At 34.1% G+C, this 18783-nt stretch overlaps 1 protein-coding gene across 4 annotated transcripts in view; it reads right to left on the reverse strand.

Annotated features, from left to right (window-relative positions):
- ADAMTS6 (ADAM metallopeptidase with thrombospondin type 1 motif 6) overlaps positions 1 to 18783 on the reverse strand; it is a 297356-nt gene that overhangs the window by 223907 nt on the left and 54666 nt on the right. The window lies entirely within an intron of this gene.

Genomic DNA, 18783 nt, shown 5'->3' on the forward strand with positions numbered 1-18783 from the left:
ATACCATCAACTAACATTTGACAAGGGAACCTTGAAACTCAAGGTGGAAAGTAGAGTCTCTTCAATAAATGGTTTGGGAAACCTTGATATTCTCATATCAATTGCAAAAGAATGCAATTAAACCCTCATCTTATACCACTCACAATAGTTAACTTTAAATGGAATAAAGATGTAAATAAATCCTGAAACGATAAAACTTCTAGAAGAAAACAAAAGGGAGAAGATCCTTGATATTGGTCTTAACAATATTTTTTTCTTGTATATGTCACCAAAAGCATGAGCAGCAAAAGCATGAGCAGCAAAAGCCAAATAAACAGTGGGAGTACATCAAACTTAGTTTTCCACAAAGCAAAAGAAAAATCAACAAAATGAAAAAGCACACAGAATGGGAAAAATATTTGCAAACCATTTATCTAATAAGAGGTAGTATTTAAAATATATAAGGAAATCACACAACCCAAAAGCCAAAAAAAATAATTTTTTAAGTGGGCAGAAGAACTAAATAGATATTTTTCCAAAGAGGACATCCAAATGGCCAACAGGCATACAAAAATATGCCCGTCACTAATCATCAGGGAAATGAAAATCAAACCCACAATGAGATATCACTTCACACCTATCAGAATGACTATTATCAAAAAGACAAGAGATAACTAATGCTGGCAAAGATGTAGAGAAAAGGGAATTCTCTCTCTCTTTTTTTTTTAAGATTTTACTTATTTATTCATGAGAGACACAGAGAGAGAGAGAGAGAGAGAGAGAGAGGCAGAGACACAGGCAGAGGGAGAAGCAGGCTCCATGCAGGGAGCCCGAAGTGGGACTTGATCCCCCCTCTCCAGGATCACACCCTGGGCTGAAGGCGGTGCTAAACCACCGGAGCCACCCGGGCTGCCCAAGTAAAGGGAATTCTTATGCATTGCTGGTTGAAATTCAAATTGGTGCAGCCATTGTGGAAAATAGTATGGAGGTTCTTCAAAACAGCAAAAATAGGACTACCATATGAGGGCAGCCCCCGTGGCTCAGTGGTTTAGCGCTGCCTGCAGCCCAGGGTGTGATCCTGGAGACCCAGGATCGATTCCCACATCAGGCTCCTTGCATGGAGCCAGCTTCTCCCTCTGCCTGTGTCTCTGCCTCTCTCTCTCTCTTTCTCTCTCTCTCTCTGTGTCTCTCATGAATAAATAAATAAAATCTTAAAAAAAAAAAAAAGAACTACCATATGATTCAGTAATCCTACTTCTAAAGTATGTAACTGAAGGAAATGAAATCGTAATATCAAAGACTTATCTGCACTCTATGCTTATTAAAGCATTACTTACAATAGCTAAGACATGGAAACAACCTAAGTGTCCAATGACTAATGAATAGATAAAGAAAATATCATATATGTGTCCATATGCACAATGGAATATTATTTAAGAAGAAGGCAATCTTGCCATTTTCAACAGCAAGGATGAAATTTGAAGACATTATGTAAGTGAAATAAGTCACACAGAGAAAGATAAAATATTACATGATTTCACTTACATGTGAAGCCTAAAAAAAAAATCCAAACGCATAGAAACAGAGAGTAGATTGGTGGTTGCCAGCAGTGAGGGTGGAAAATTCAGGAAGGGAAATGAAAGTTGTCAAAGAGTACAAATTTCCAGGTGTAAGACGAAAAAGTTCTGGGATCTAATGTAGAGCATGATGACTATAGTTAACAACACTGTATTGTAAACTCAAAAGTTGCTAAGAAAATAGATCTTAAAAATTCTCTCTAACCCACCACCACCAAAAAAAGTAACAAAGCGAGATGATGGATGTGTTAACTAGCCTTACTTGATAACATTTTATATATCAAACTGCCACATGGTACACCCTAAACTTACACAATGTTATATGTCAATTACATCTCATTTAATCTGGGAGTAAAAAAGAAAAAAAGAAATAAAGGAATGAGCCCCATTTAGTAGTGGTAAGTTAATTAATTAAACTGTAAATTATTGGGAGGGGTTTCAAAACCAAAAATGTACCAATAACTAATGCTCTTTAATACTGAATAACTATCATTACATATGGGTACTAGTAACTGGCCATAAAGTAAGAGTGACATATCTGGATGCCCATCTCCATTCCAGAAGCCAGTTCTGTCAATTGCCCAAACATATAGAGTATTTTCTCAAAGAATAATGGACATCAAGGGCTCTGTATAATCACTAAACAAATATTTACCAAGCATCCATGGTAGTAATGAATCAGCAATAAATCTACCCAAAAAAAGAAGGACAATGTTTTAGGAAGATTACATGCATATAACCATAATATAGAGTAAATGTGATAAATTTGATAAGGGAAGTGTACAAAAAAGTGCCATAAGAAGTAAGACTAAACATGCTCACCATATGTCAGAACAGAAATTGTTCTCCAAACAAGAGTTTCTGGAGTTTAACGCAAGTCAGTGGCAATGCATTCTTTTAATATGTGCTTTCCAAACCAATAGTTAGTAACACATCAACACATCTTTTGGTAAGTATGATTCCAAGGAAAACAGGTTTTTTTTTTTTTTCCTTATGTGTGTTGAATAATCTTTCCAAAATGAGGCTGACTTTATATTTAAGAAGGCATAAAAAGAGTAGTCCTAATTAATTTCAGTTAGCTGTATTTCTTCCTTGTTCATATGTAGCAGTTATATATAGTTCTTATGTAGTTACAAAAGAAAAAAGGAGAATAAATCAAGCCTTACTGTGGCACTAGAGAAGTAAGGTCAACAGGCAGGGCGAGCTATATATTAAATGACAGGATTAATCATCATTCACATGGCAGACTATATTTTTTCCCCCAAAGAGGATCCTAATAACATCTCCCATCCACCTGTAATTTTGACATTCTTCTCATCAAGATGTGGGATCTAAGTTTTTCCCTCTTGAATCTTAGCAAGCTTATGATCCGAGAGGCAAGGTCATAAAAGGCATTACACCTTCTCTTTCTTTCTCTCAAGATGCTGGCTTTGGAACTTCCATGTGAGCAGGCTGGCTGCCCTAAGGCTAGCATGCTGTAAGAAAGCCCAAAAACTAAACCACATGCAGAAACCACATAAAGAGAGAAAGATGCCCAATCAGCCCCCTTTATCAGCTCTGGCCACAGTCTAGCTGCAACCACAATAGAGACCAAGCCAGCACTATTCAGCTGAGCCTCGCCCAAATTCTTGAGCCAGAGAGTCTGTGACAATACAAATGATTGTTGTTAAAAACAAAAACAAAACAAAAAAAAAAAAAAACAAATGATTGTTGTTTTAAGTCACTAAGTTTTGGGGTGATTTGTTATGCAGCAACTGATAACTGAAACATACCAGCATTTCAGACAGTGAGTACTGAATAATCAACTGGGCTGAAAAGGAAAGTCAGGTAAGGAACTAAAAAGTGTGAAAGTCATGCTGAGCGCTTACTGTATTCTCACTCAAGTTTCCACAGGGCGCTCGCCATTTTCTCCAAGTTTCATTCAGTAACATCGATTTAACATGAAATCCAAAGCAAAAAGTATCATGAAGCACCTGTGGCAAAGCTAACTTTGGTCTGCTGAAACAAGACAGCAGCAGTATTGATAGAGCTAGGATTCTGATAACTGAGCTTGTCTACAAAGTTCCAGAGTCCTAGCTTCTGATTTACCTTTCTAATAAGATTATATCTACTAAGTAGATCACAATTTACAAAGTGCTTTCATGTACATGATATCATCTGATCTTATAAATAATAATAGGACATAGCCGAGAAAATTGAAACTCAAAAAAATTACACGAATTGCCTGGGATTGAAGAGCTTGTGGGGCAGGGAAGGGGGCACTTAATCCAAGCAGCAGAAGACTAGGTTTACCGCCCCAGCCTGGGAGCCAAGACCCAAGATGTGCATGAAATACACATGATATATTAGACTCCAATTGTCACTGACCATATGCTGTGTGCTATGAAGTGTGCCACGCTTCAAGGAATGAAGACTCAGGTGTATATTAAATACTAACTCTTAAAGCGTTACACTCTTTTGCTTTTAAAATACCTTTCTCTGAAAAACTTGCATTTTTTATTATTCTCTGGATAATCACTAAAGGCTATTCCCTGGACTAGTCTCAGGAGCCCTGTAATTTTTTTAAATGTTAAACAAAGTAGGTGCTATTTCAAAGTCCGAAGGTTTGATTTAATGAATGCCAAGCATCTCAAATCCACAGGAAATTTTTTTAACACAACATTGCTGGATATTCTCTAAAGAGGAAAGTTAACATATGGACCAAACAGAATTCTCACTGAGCTCCAAATACTGATCAGGACAGACGAGGTTTGTTATTGTTGTTGTGCAGTGTACCCAAACACTGAATATTTATAGGAAAACAAGTTTTTTAAATTCTTTGCCCTGTTTTTTTTTGCCACTAGCCACCCCTCCCCAATCATTGGAATAGTTCCATCTCCTTTTAACAACTTCCCATTAAACCTCATGAACCATATCCTGTACTTAATGGGCTGTTAATATTTTAAAGCTTCTGTAGTTCTACTGTAAATCCCTGATCCTTTTGCAACATTGAAAAGATATACCAAAAATTCTTCCAAACTGATGATACCAAAAAACCCCACACAACTTAGTTTTTAATAGTTAAGCAATTACTTGTACTATTACGATAGATACAATCCTAACAGTATACCAGGCACAATAACTATAACAACTGTATAGCTGAAAACAACTAAGTATGTTGGGAACAGAGAGGTATTTTACTGGCTTCAAGCCACATACTTGTCACATTAGCCTACCATACGGCACAATGCACTTGCTTAATCACTAGAATGGCACTTCACTGCTTATAAAATAAATAAATACAATTAAGGTAATATGCCAAGAGAGTTTAAGCTGATTATTTATTTCCCTTTGGAAAATGAATAGAGACAAAAAATAATAAAAGTAAGCTAGTCATCTCAAGAAACCAAACTAGAACTTTAAAAACATTTTGCCCTTCCCCCTTCTCTTTTTCAAAAATGATTAAACAGTCCAGATGGTGTCATCTCTAGTTTCTATTACCCTGTTTTTACGTATATATACAAATTTTTAAATAAAAATTCTTACCAAGAATTGGAATGAGGTAACAGTCTTTATCTATGTAATACATCTAAGTTCAGGAAAAGAAACATTATAATAAAACTTACAGGGCTTAAAATGTCTTGGTTGATCATGAAATAAAAAAGAAAGCTATACTGTCTCATTGGAACAGACATTTCCTATCTACAGCCACCCAGTTTATGCCTTGGTCCCTCCTCTCCTCACCTGTCTCATCTGTGCTACCAACCTCTTCCTCTCCTGCCCTTTCTAACTCTCCAATCTCCTCTAAGATAGAGATTTCATAGCGAAACATTGTGTAATTTATATTGTTATTATGTATATTTATTTATAAATTGTAAAATTTTTAAATAAGTATCAGCCTACCTTCAATCCACACTGGTGTGAATTTGTTTGTAATGCTCCATAATCATTCTTAACATTTAACTTCAGTTTTCTTTTCTTTTTGCTTTCATTTTATTGTTTAATCCCTGACAGCTTTTCTTCTACTTATTTTTCTTCTTTCTAGGTCCACCCAAGATTTATACTATTTTCTTCTTGAATATTAAATTCATATTCATATATGAATTATATATTAAATATATATGCATAGGTTATGCTATCCATGCTGCCACACTTTTCAAGAGGGTTCAGTATTTTCGTATATACTTGATGAGTATACTACCCAGTAATTACATAATTCGTCTCTGGGATATTATTAGGATGATTTCTTTTTCAGAAGCTCCTTGTAAGAGTTCAAAAGACTACTTTGGTTCTGCAACGTCATACATACTTTTTAATTTCATGATATCTAAATACTTCCATTAGATTTGACTCCCTTGGGGGATACTTAGGTGGCTCAGTGGTTTGGTGCCTACCTTCGCCCCAGGGCGTGATCCTGGAGTCCCAGGATAGAGTCCCACATTAGGCTTCCTGCCTGGAGCCTGCTTCTCCCTCTGCCAGTGTCTCTGCCCTCCCCTCCCCCCATGAATAAATAAATAAAATCTTAAAAAAAAAAATTGGACTCCCTTGAATTAACACCTGAATAAAATAGTTCCTAGTTCCTCGGCAATAAAATGACAAACTGGGCAAAGCAATTTCTTTTTCTTTCTTTCTTTTTTTTTTTTTTGTTTTTTTTAAGATGTATTTATCTATTTTACAGCAGGGGGAATGCACAAAGGGAGAGAATCCTCAAGCAGACTCTATGACAAGCACGGAGGCCCATGCAGGGCTCCATTCCACAATCCATGATATAACCTGAGTCAAAACCAATAGTTGGACACTCAACCTACTGAGCCACCCTGGTGCCCCATAATTTCTAACAGCCTTTCTAATATTAAACTCTTATAAAGAGATGCCTTAAATAATGAATGTAGTACTTCCAAAGAAAGACCGAGGCAGATGAATGTCTTATTCTTTCAAAATCCAAGCTTCATCATGGATCAAGTTTCTACAAGCTTTGCCTTTTGGGTTAATTGCAAGTTGAAGAGGGGCTGCTAAAAATATTGAACTGCAATACTATGAACCTAGGACCACTCACCTAATATAATCCCATAATTTATAAGAACTCTTTTTTGCTCCCCACGTGATCTTCCTAAAAGTGATCTCCACTCATTAAAAAAATACCAAATTCATTTTGCAGATGTTTCCAACACATCAAATTTTTAATTTCTTTCCACCATAAGCCCTAGCCCTGGCCTCTCATTATACAGCATCTTTATTTTTAGTAGTCTTGCCCTCACTCTGCCTCTGCCAGAGTGATAACCAAGACCTTGTTATTTCTATTTTCAAGCATTCTACTCTCTGACCATATTTCATCTTCTCAGTTTCTTACCACTTTTCACTGTTCCTAATCATCTTCATATAATTACTCCCCTTTTACCAGGCTTAATTAAATACCATGGTCAAGCATTATCAACCTTTCCATGTATATACCTTTTATGTCCTTTTCCCTTTTCTCCCTCCAGGACACTCACTTGCAGTAACTCATATTTTAAGGAAATCTCCACCTATCCCACACCTGTACCCAACCAGGTGAATGTGACTGAAGAAAAAAACCTTAGTATGTTCACTGATTTTCACTTTAAATACAAAAAGTAACCTCAAGTAAGCTCTTAGCAATTCCCAAAAATGCCATTACCTTTCACTAGTCACTGTCTTACTTTCCTCAATGATTAGTTCACAGTTCTCTCTTCTCAAATCTCAAATCTCTCATCTCCTCCTTCTTGTTTACTTTCATTTGATTGTTTCCTATTTCACGGAGGAAATAAAAGCCACCAGAAGAAAACTTCTAGATGCACCCACACTAAATATGCCAAACTATATTTTGATGTATATACATACTCTCCTTTCCCTATTACGATGAGTAAATTCTCCATGATCCTTCCTATCCAAGGACAGTTTCGTATTTAGTTTTGGATTCCATCTTTTGAAGTCTTCTCAAGGACATTATACGGTAGATTTCCACACTCTTTCCCATACTATCAATTTTTACCTTTGATTATCCTATCATGCAATGTTTACATATTAGAACATTTCTATATTCTAGAAAGCAAAACAAAAACAAAACCTCCATGGTCTCCATGACCCTTCTAGCTAATACCTGACTTCTCTCATTTGATTATAGCAAAACTCACTGAAAAAAAAAACTTTTATATAACCTCCGTCTCCACTTCTTTTCCTTTCTTTCCTTTTTTCATAAACTCATTCCAGTCAGACTTTCATCACACCCTTCCTTGAAGCCACTTTTTTCAAGATTACCAATAGGCTCATTCTAATCTATCAGGAGCATCTGATACAGGCGACGATTGCTCTCCTCCTTGAAACATTTTCTTCACTTATCTTCCTGAATACCATACTCTCTTGGTTCTTCTATCTTACTGGTTGCTTTTTCTCAGTCTCCTTTTTGATTTTTCCTCTGTTTCTTGACCTCTAAACAATAAATTAATCCACATTCAATCTTTGGTCTACCAAGTCATTGAAGACCATATTTTAGTTCAAACTAACACTGGTAAAGTGTTTTTCTGAAAGTGTTTGTACCTGAAAATATTTAATATTAATTTATAAGTCCCAAATCATGTGTATCTCCATAATCTCTACTGCACTGCTTAATTTTATGAGCATCTAGTGTTAACAAATCTTTATAAATTGCTTAGCAGTTTGCTAATAAATGACCCTAACTCACACCTCAAATATCAAAGTTCATGAAACTGTCTTTACTTTTCTGTAACAACAAAGAAAGAACTTGACTTTTTGCTCAATTTGTAGCCTCTCAAACTGACCTTGTAAGACTTAGCAACAGGCCTCCATATCTTCTTAAAAGAATCACTGGCTACAACTATAGGCAGGCTCAGTGTGACATCCTCTCACACAACAATGCTTTCTCTAAAGGAACTCTGTGGTAAGCCTATATTTTTCTAAGTCTCTTTCCACTTTCAAGAAAAGTGAATAAATGAAAACTTGGCATGATACCTGTGCAAGATTGCAAACCTTAACATAAACTGTCAGTCACAGTTTTCCCAGGCAATTTTCTTCAGTAGGGCAATGTATTACTCAGGTTTTCCAGAAACATTTCCAATAACAAGCACTGCAGGGATTTTTTAAGTAAACCTTTTTTTTTTTCACTATCATCTATAAACATCCATTTGTAAAAGAAAGATTGCTATTTAAAATAAGACTTAAAATATAAGCAATTTTATTAATCATTCTTAATTGGTCAGTTAAGTTTTATAATGCAGTATTCTTTATCCTCAAAGAATGTTTTCATCTAATGTCTTCCAGTTCTAAACCCACATTTGTAACTTGATGCCATAAGGTAAAAGTCTTTTTACAATAAAACATCTACTTTCCTTAAACATTTCAATAATAAAATTAATAAAGGACCAACAAAAATACATATTCTACAAGTTCAGTAGTCATTGAAGATGGCTATCCTACTGGTATTTTAGGTTAATCTTATTCCTTCTCTAAACAATTGTAATTTCATTTTGCCTCCACTATACTAGGAGTCTATTATCATAATTCAACAGATAAATACTAAATGCTATACTATGGAATTCATTAAACTATGAACTTGCCCTTAGGGAGGAAGTGCCAATACATTTACATGTATAACTATAACACTAGAGGGAAAGTGACAAAGGTGCTGTGAGAAGGATATAGATAAAGCCATATGGAAGATAAGATCATTGCCGGTTTGGGGGGGTGGGTTAGGGTAGGATAAAAGACAGAAGTTTTAAAAGGATTTCTGGGCAATTCATCTAGACAATAAAGGACAGAATTTGGGGATAATTCAGAATAGGGAAAGACTAGCACAAGTACAGGAAGACTTCCGCTTTTTTTTTTTTTTTTTTTAGATTTAATTATTTATTTGAGAGGCGGGTGGGTAGGGGCAGAGGGAGGAAGAGAATCCCAAGCAAACTCCCCAATGAACATGGAGCTTGAGGCAGGGCTCAATCCCACAACCCCAAGATCAGGACCTGAGCAGAAATCAAGAGTCAGATGCTTAACCAACTGAGCCACCCAGGTGCCTGAGGAACTTTCAATTAAAAGCATAAACTGTAAAAATGCATTTTCTAGACAGGAATGACAAGAGGTATCCTTTGTGGGGTGCCTGGCTGGCTCAGTTGGTGGAACATGTGACATTTAAGCTCAGGGATGTGGACTGGGGCTCCACATTGGTATAGAGATTACTTAAAAATAAAATTAAAAAAAAAAAGAAGTATCCTTTGTTCTTACATCATATACAAAAATTAACCCAAAATAGATTAAAAACCTAAATGTAAGAACTAAAGCTATAAAAATTTTTGAAGGAAACATGGGATCAGATTTCTGTGATTTTGTATTAAAAAATGGTTTCTTAGATATGAAACCAAAAACACAAGCAACCAAAAACAAAAATTGGAATTCATTAAATTTTTAAACTTTGGGGTTCAAAAAACATTTACCAAGAATGTGAAAATCCAAAGAATGATGAAAAAATACATGCAATTCATATATTTGTTAAAAGTCTTATATACAGAATATATAAAGAATATAAACCAACAGTAAAAAACTTTACCATCTGATTCTAGTTTACCTTCTAACTTTAACCCCCATGTTGCCTTCAAAGGTAACTTCTTTAAAAAAAAATAAAATAAAAACATTGAAAATACTGATATACAATAAAATTCACCTTTTGGAAGTGTACAATTTAGTTGTTTTAGTATATTTACAAAGTGGTGCCACAATCACCACTATCTAATTACAGAATACTTTCATCATCTCAAACAAAAACCTTGTAAACATCAGGAGTCACTCCCTAGGTGTCCCCAGTCATAGGCAACCACTAATCCACATTGTTTCTATGGTTTTGCTTATTCTAAATATTTCACACAAATGGAACCAGATAGTGTATAGCCTTCTGTGTTTGGCTTTTTCACACAGCATAAAGTTTTCATATTCATCCACACTATAGCATGAATCAGCATTTCATTCTTTTCTGAATTGAATAGTATTACACTGAATGGATATATCACATTTTAGTTACATCACAATGGACTTTGGGTTGTTTCTCCTTTCTGGCTATTATAAGTGATACTGTTATTAATATTACTGTACAAGTTTTCATGTGGACATATGTTTTCACTTCTTTTGGGTATATACCAAAAAAAGGAATTGCTCAATCATATGGTAATTTTGCACCTAACTCTTAGAAAATGCCAAATGGTTTTCCAAAATGGTTGTGCCATTTTACACTCATATCAACAATGTATGAGAGTTCCAACCTCTCTCCATTTTTAGCAACACTTGTAATTTTCTGTCATTTTGATTATAGCCATTTGGGTGGGTGTAGAGTGTATCTCATTTAGTTTGATTTCCTTCTCCCTAATGACTAATAATGCTGACCATCTTTTCATATGTTTATTGGCTACTTGTATAACTTCTCTGAAGAAATGGCTATTCAATCTTTTACCTGAAATGAATTCGAGTCTAAAGTTTGAATATTGTTTAAACAGCAAAAAGAATGCTACTAAAGATAGTAATAATAAGTATAATTACAGAAAGAAAAAAGCAATGGGTTATTATAATTAAAAAAAAACAAACACCTCCCTCTAAGTAAGAATCAAATAAATTGGGTGACCTAATAGGTAAAAATAAAATTATCTTTAGGTTCTCCAATCTTCATTAAGAGTATTAAAGTAAAACTTGCATAAAATCCAACTATAGTATAGTACTTGGTAACATGTTCTTTATTTTCTAGTAAAAATAATGATCCTATTTTGTCTTAATACATGCATTTTATATTTTAAAAAAATTTTAAATAGGCTTTGTGACCAGCATAGAGCCCAGTGTGGAGCCCAATACGGGGCTTGAACTCATGACCTTGAGATCAAGAGTTGGAAGCCTAACCAACTGAGCCACCCAGCCACCCAATCTAAATTTGGCATTTTAGATTTAACCTCATTTGACCTATCTTTTCTCTTCAGCCAATATACAAAGAATGTTTTAACCAAAGTTAAAATCATCAACTCAAAAGATACCTGTTACTATTGCTGATGATGATTAAGAAATATCTAGTGTTGGGGTGCCTGGCTGGCTCAGTCAGTAGAGCATAGAACTCTTGATCTTGAGGTTGTGAGTTTGAGTCCCACGTTGGGTGTAGAGATTATGTAAAGAAAGAAAAGAAAAGAAAAGAAAAAAGAAAAAAGAAGAAAAGAAAAGAAAAGAAAAGAAAAGAAAAGAAAAGAAAAGAAAAAAGAAAAGAGAAAAGAAAGAAGGAAGGAAGGAAAGAAGGAAGGAAGGAAGGAAGGAAGGAAGGAAGGAAGGAAGGAAGGAAGGAGAGAAAGAAAGAGAGATCTAGTGTTAAATCTGGGAAAAGTATTTCTTTTGTATTTTAATATCAGATATTGGACAGTGGTCAGCAGTTTATTTTACATAAAATGAATGTATTTTAGAAATTCATTACCAGTTTCTTCTCATTACCAATTTTTTTCCAAAGTAATCTCATCCTTTCTGGTCCCCCTACCATAATATCATCTCCCAGATCCCTCCCATTCATCTAAGTCAGCCTTACCACTCCTCTTATAAAATTCTTAGACATACATTTCTCAGGGTCTCTTTCTTGCCTCCCTCGATGAATTCCTTATTCCCCAAAAACTTTAAACTTTGATAAGGTGATACTTCCAGGAACTCTTGGCATAAAAATGTTCCAGGATCCCCCTTCTCCTCATTTCTATCTCAAATGTCCTTTGTCTTTCTTAGCCTCTAAATCTGATACCCACTACATATCTTATTTTCTGAGCCCCTTTTGTCAATAATTTTTGAAGCTCTACCAAAACCATACGTCAAAGTTATTTATTACATTTTATTTTATTGATTCTTTATTAGAAAATCATCGATTTTAAAAAATGTGGATTTGTTGGCTAACAGACACATGGAAAAATGTTCAACATCACTCGGCATCAGGGAAATACAAATCAAAACCGCAAGATACCACCTCACATGGGTCAGAATGGCTAAGATTAACAACTCAGGAAACAAAAAATGTTAGGGAGGATGCAGGGAAAGGGAAACCTTCTACTGTTGGTGGGAATACAAACTGGTGTGGCTGCCCTGGAAAACAGTATGAAGGTTCTTCAAGAAGTTAAAAAGAGAACTACCCTACAACTCAGCAATTGCACTAAGTATTTACTAAAAGGATACAAAAATTCTGATTTGAAGGGGCACATGCACCTTGATGATTATAGCAGCATTACCAACAATAGGCAAATTATGGAAAGAGCACAAATGTCCATTGACTGATGAATGGAAAAAGAAGATATAGATAGACAGATATGTGATACATATATAGATATATAGATATCTGGAAAATTATTCATTAAAAAGAATGAAATCTTGCCATTTACAATAACGTGGAAGGAGCCAGAGTGCATTATGCTAAGAGAAGTAAGTCCTCAGAGAAAGAAAAATACCTTATGATTTCTCTCATATGTGTAATTTCAGAAACAAAAAAGATGAACATAGGGAAAGGGGGAAAAAAGAGAGGGAGCAAACCATAAAAGACTTTTAACTATAGTGAACAAACTGAAGGTTGATGGACATAGATGGGTGGGGGATAAGGTAAATGGATGATGGGTATTAAGGAGGGCAGTTATGATAAGTATTGGGTGTTGGATGTAACTGACAAATCATTAAATTCTACTCTTAAAGCCAAGATTACCCTATATGTTAACTAACTAGAATTTAAATAAAAACTTGAAGCAAAAAAAAAGAAAACATAAAATAAAAATGTAAAATCTACCAAAATTAAAATTCTTAGACAAATTTATGTTCTCAATTCAGAGTCATGTGTTAAAGAAGAGCTAGCTACATGTAGGAAACATTGAAGATTTTAGCAAGATAATTAGACCATATTATCTTTAATCATAATTGTAATGAATATCCCAATAGTAACCTTTCACTTTTCACTCCCTAAACATCTCTCTAAATTTTGGGGAGGTAATGCTGACATAATGGAAAGGAAAAATATTTCCTTCATTTGTCATCACTAAATTTCAAAGATAATTTTGTAAAGGGAGGGGACACCTGGGGGGCTCAGTGGTTAAGCATCTGCCTTCGGATCAGGGCATGATCCTGGAGTCCTGGGACTGAGTCCCACATGGGGCTCCCTGCGTGGAGCTTGCTTCTCCCTCTGCCTGTGTCTCTGCCTCTCTCTCTGTGTTCTCATGAATAAATAAATAAAATCTTTTAAAAAAAATTTGTAAAGGCAATCCTTTGGTTAAATGCAAATTATTATCAATATTACACACTTGTGAGCACTAATAATAATTGATATTACAATTGTGAATGCAATGATGACTATAAACTTACCATTCTATGATGTCAATATGAATGTCCCAGCATATAAATTTTTATATTTCACTCCTCAATATTGGCTTGGACAGCAGTGCCTAAATTTATCACTCACTTTTAAAAAACTTCATATCACTTGAGTATGATTTTCATAGGAGAGCTATGAATCACTTGCTATTCATGTTATCTTTCCAGAAATAATCAGTGGCAGCTTACAATTATGTGAGCATGTATAAATGAAAAGAAGTAGAAAATAAAAGCTATGAAAAAGATCATATAATAATTACAGGTTGCTTTTTATAGGTTAGTCAATTCTACATAACAATGAAACCATTTTATAATGATTTCTGAGAAATCAGAGCAAATTGCAAGAAATACACAGTAGGTTGCAAAATTTGCTACAGTACCAACACAGGAAACATAATGAGCCTCATTTATATATCATACTTCTCTCCAATGAATAGAAAAAGCTACTATAAAAATGAAATAAACAGCATCAGTGTAAGATACATAAAAATCACTACATTTAAAACACCTTCTAGATTGTTTTTGTTTCTTCCCAAAATAATTTCCTCCTGGCACACACAAAACAATAAAATATTACAGAAATATAAGATAAGTGGCAATTCCTTATAATTTTACCCCAATACCACCTCTGGATTAGTTTGAAAGACTGTAAATTTTTTGCACACAAAAAAATCAAAAGATTCTAAGCATTTCTATTGGAATAATAGCTAAATTTGAAAAAATATTCTGTATTAACAGAATATATAAATATGATCCCTATATGCATATTTCACACCCATATTAAATGATCAACTAATCAGATCAAGGTAAAGACAAATCAAACTGTTTTCTGTAAAGGGAAAGCATTCTAAACCCAACTTTCAGGGTCTCTTACTTAAAAAGAGGGAAAGAATTTTAAAGATTTATTCATTTACTTATGAGAAGGAGAGAGCTCAAGAGAGGGAAGGGCAAAGAGAGAGAGTGAGGGAAAGAGAGAGAGAGAGGAAGAGAATCTCAAGCAGACTCCCTAATGAGCATGGAGCCCAAGGCAGGACTCAATCTCAGGACGCTGAGATCATGAACTGAGCAGAAACCAAGAGTCGAAAGCTCAAACAAATGAGCCATCTGGGTGCCCCAAGGGAGAGGATTTCACAAGTTATACCTCATTGTAGTTTTCATTTTCAGCAGTTGAGAACATAATATTTTTATTTCTAGGGCAAGACTTTAATACTGCTGTTTTAAAATCAAACAAAAGTTAAAAGGTAAGGCCCTCTTCCTAAATTTAAGGTTATACTGTTCAGCAGATAATCAACAGCAAGCAAAAACAAAAGCCTATATAAAATCTATTGTAAATAGATAAAATATTTTCTTCTTGAGTTTTTGTTGTTGTTGTTCTAGTAAAACTAATCTCGAATTCCTACTAGGATCTAAATTATCAAAGAATAAAAAATAAGACACAACGTATTTGAAATTATGTCTTTTTGGATTCCTGCCCAATTTTAATTACAAAATACAGAATGTGAAACTATGAATACCATTTTACCTAGTATTTATTTTAAACTTCAATAGTTGTCACTTAAAAAAAAATAAAAGCCTTATTCAGAACCCTTCCACATTTTACATCTAAAAAGCAATACCAACAATGAACAAATCTACCTAACTCATCAAACATGTATTGACTCTGCATTTTAATTTGTTCTTTCCTAAATACCAAGATAGCAACACAAGAGCAGCATTTGTAATAAGTAGTTCACCAGGAATTACCTCATCACAGGGTTTAGCTGAAACAATATAAAACTAAAGAGGCAAATTTGTTTTCCAGGCTGTGATTCCTTTTTCTTTTCTTTTCTTTCTAAAGCATAGCTTACTTTGATTTTCCCCCTGCATGTCCACCCCTTCCCGTAAGTGTAATCAAGCAAGGAAAATTCCACTTTGAAGTAGAGATCATGAAAAAAGAGTAAATCAAAGCTTTTCTGAAACCCTCTTTTCTCCAAAAGATCTACTACAGAACTCATGAAGTAGACAATTAAATGGGAAGTTTGGTTGGAAAAACAAATTTATATATAAAGAATAAGTGTGCTTAATGTTATTCACTTAAGTAAATTGCTGTTTTTAAATTAAGAATTTATAAACTAGTTTATCATATTTTCAATGGATGCTTGGAATATGGGCGTATAAAGTAAACAAGTCTTTAATCTCACTGTATCAAAACTCTTAGAATAATGTGTAAATGATTATACATTTACCAGGGCTAAATGAGCATAGCTAGAAAAGGGGGCATTTCCATTAGAGTTGCATTTCAGATTAAAGCTCTCAGGATCACAAATGATCTATGACAGTATATTTTGAAACATGGTAATGGATCAAATAAACATTAATACTACACCCATGAGGCACAAAATGGCCTATTTTTAAAATTTTAAATATACTGTATTTAAATTGTTATGTCCAAATTATTATCATTTCAACATGCAAACCAATGTAAAAAATTAGTAATGAGATATCCTACCTTATTTATTTGTAGTAATTATTTGAAATCCAGATTGCTTTTTACACTTAAATTACAACCCTATTTAGGTGAGCCAATTTTCAAATACTCAGTAACCACATGTGGTCATTAGCTACCATATTGACACCATAAGTATATATAGTCCTAGAAATGGAAATGCTTAGAAGGGCATATGCTTAAATTTCTTTGGTTGTTGCCAATTGTCATTTTGGAAAAAAAAAAAGACACTTAAACATTTTTATTTTAATAATTACCATATACTAAAATTAACTTTTGGTGTACAGTTCTATGAACTTTAACACATGTATAAATGTGTAACCCCCACTACAATCAAATAGTCCCATCACTCCAAAAACAAAACCTCCCTCTTGCTATTCCTTTATACTCACACTATGCCCCTAACCATAACCCCTGGCAACTACTGATCTACATATAATCATTTTAATCTTTTCAAAAATGTCATATAAATGTAATCATACATTACATTAATCTTTGAGACTAGCATAATGTCTTTTAGACTCATCCAAATTGCTCCATGAGTCAATAGCTTCTTCCTTTGGATTGCTGAATAACATTCACCTGTTGAAGAATATTCAGGTTGTTTCCACTTCGGAGTGATTATAACTTCTATAAACATTCATGTACAGGTTTTTGTATGAACACAAATTTCATTTCCCTAGGATAAACACCCAAGAGCATGACTGAGTCACTGGTAAGTTTCCTTTTAACTTTATAAGAAACTGCCAAACTATTTTATAGAGTGGCCATATCATTTTCAACTACCATCAACATATGAGAGTTCCAGTGACTTCCAAGCACTTGGTGTTGTCAGTTGTTTGTCTTTAATTTCAGCCATTCTAATGAATATATATAGGTATCTCATCATGATCTTAATTTGTATTTCCCTAAATTTAGTTACATTGAACATCTTTTTTGTGTTTATTTGAAATCGGTCTATTTAGGAACAAAAAGTTCATGTAGACCTGAAAATCTCAAGTCAATGCTATGGGAAAAGAAGGTAAAACTTATATTGTGATGAATTTATTAATTGTTTCATTGTTTTGATTTAACCTGACTTCTTAACTATACTATTTATCTTGTTCAATGGGCTCTACATCTATTTCTAGGATCTAATTTGAATTATAACTGAGTCTTAATCCCTTTTAAATTTGGGCAGTTTATGTATGATGTATATCATACCTAAATGAGAAGGTATGATATACATCTAAAGAGACTCAGGAGAGAACAGAAAGAGTTGAAGAGAACATACATTTGCAAATCTGAGAAACTTTCAGCACTGATGAAAGATATGAATCCACAAGATACAAAAGGCACATTGTATACTAAGAAGGTTAAATAACAGAAAAGATACAGAGAAGAATGGGAAAACAGCTATAGAGATAGATCACACATACAACGATAATCACACTGACCTCACACATTAACAGCAACAATGGAAACCAAAAGGGAATAAAATATTATTTTCAAAATGTTAAGAGAAAGTAACTATCAATATACTATTATGAATCCAGTAAAACTATCTTTGAAAAACTAGGGCAAAATAAAAATATTTCTAGATCAACAATATAACTTACTATCAATAGCCATTCTCCAAAGAAACTTCTAAGAATTTTACTTGCGGGAAACTAATTGTCGTTCTGTGCTATAGTCTGGGTAATTTTTTCATATCTACAAGTTTCTGATTCTCTCTTCATCTTTGATTAATCTGCCATTTAACTCATTCACTGAGTTTAACTCATTCACTGAGTAACTCATTCACTGTTTAAAAATCAGTTTTTCTTTTTTCAGAAAAGAAAAAATTTTTTCTCAAGTCTGCATGACCATTTTTGACATTCTCTTTTTTCTTACTTTTAAAATATTTCAATCCATTTTTGGTTTTTAACATTTAAGATTCCTTTTTTTCATCTGTTCAATTGCCCTATTAAAACTAAAAGTAGGGCAGCCCAGGTGGCTCAGTGGTTTAGTGCTGCCTTCAGCCCAGAGTGTGATCCTGGACACCAGGGATCGAGTCCCATGTCAGGCTCCCTGCATGGAGCTTGCTTCTCCCTCTGCCTGTGTCTCTGCCTCTCCCTCTCTCTCTCTCTCTCTCTTTCTCTCTGTCTCTCATGAATAAATAAATAAAATCTTTAACAAAAAAAAATAATAAAAAATAAAACTAAAAGTAGATTAATGTTAAATCTCTAATTGAACTCAATTGTAAATTTGCCTTTACTTTTTCATATATTTATTTTTTACTTTAGAATAAGATAATGATATTTTAGGAAGATATAAATGATAATGGCTAAATTGGACTAGATACAGAGAGACCAGTTAGGATGCATCTACATGGCATAAATATACTGCAGAATTAGATAGTGGGAAACA

This window comes from Canis lupus, chromosome 2 (assembly GCF_003254725.2).
Source record: "Canis lupus dingo isolate Sandy chromosome 2, ASM325472v2, whole genome shotgun sequence".
Classification (NCBI taxonomy): Eukaryota; Metazoa; Chordata; class Mammalia; order Carnivora; family Canidae; genus Canis; species Canis lupus.